This window comes from Aplysia californica, unplaced genomic scaffold (assembly GCF_000002075.1).
Source record: "Aplysia californica isolate F4 #8 unplaced genomic scaffold, AplCal3.0 scaffold00690, whole genome shotgun sequence".
In the NCBI taxonomy this organism is placed as follows: Eukaryota; Metazoa; Mollusca; class Gastropoda; order Aplysiida; family Aplysiidae; genus Aplysia; species Aplysia californica.
This window is the reverse complement of record NW_004797960.1, coordinates 6,674-7,544: the sequence shown is the minus strand read 5'-3', so window position 1 is coordinate 7,544 and position 871 is coordinate 6,674. Positions and strand designations below refer to the sequence as shown.

At 46.4% G+C, this 871-nt stretch overlaps 1 protein-coding gene across 1 annotated transcript in view; it reads left to right on the top strand.

The window, feature by feature from the left end:
* Positions 1 to 443: 443 nt before the first annotated feature.
* LOC101858738 (mitogen-activated protein kinase-binding protein 1) overlaps positions 444 to 871 on the top strand; it is a gene marked incomplete at its 3' end in the record, with an annotated part of 2,385 nt that continues 1,957 nt past the window's right edge. The window contains 1 exon segment of the mRNA XM_013088130.2: positions 444 to 743.

The following is an 871-nucleotide window of genomic DNA, read 5'->3' as shown; positions in this document are numbered from 1 at the left end:
TAAAACACTGTCCAAAATCAGAACAACAACAAAAAATATTATAAACATAATAATTTTTTTTAAATGTTGGGAGTAGTACGTACTTCTGAAAAGTAAAGCTGTTGTTCCATGGACACTATCCAGTGAGAATCAGATTCTCTCAAATAGCGGTCTGTTTTATGATTGCTATGTCCCCGTACTACTATATTATGTTTGTTTTATGCTTGCTATGTCCCCGTACTATACATATAGGTAAGTTATGTCTGTTATTGCTATGTCTCAGTACTATTCGATAATATATGTCGGTTATTTCTTTCCACGCACTTCTATATGTGAGTTATTTCTATCATTGTTCTTTCCCCACACTTCTATGTGAGTTATTTCTATCATTGTTCTTTCCCCACACTTCTATGTGAGTTATTTCTATCATCAATCATTGTTCTTTCCCCGCACTCTAGGTACGTTGTTGCGCCGCGCCGTTCAGCACTCCCGCCAAACGGAAGTCACACGCCACAACACGCCACATGCCACACGCTACACGCTACACGCCACTCGTCGCACCGTTCAGCACTCCCGCCAAACGGAAGTCACACGCCACAACACTCCACACGCCACACGCCGCGCCGTTCAGCGCTCCCGCTAAACGGAAGTCACACGCCACACGCTAGATGTACCTCCACTCCACGCTGGCTGGCTGGCCACAGAAACCACAAGAGAAGAGATGTCACCGTCCCAGATGTCCCAACATTTGATGTCTCCAAGAGGTAGGTGGTACCCTGTCAAGACCGGGGGGTTCATAGTTCTCTGTGCCACCAGTGGAGGTTTGTGCTGCCATCCGACTGGGAGTGTGGGGAGGGGGAGGGGGGTTGTGGGTTTTTTTTTGGTGTGTATG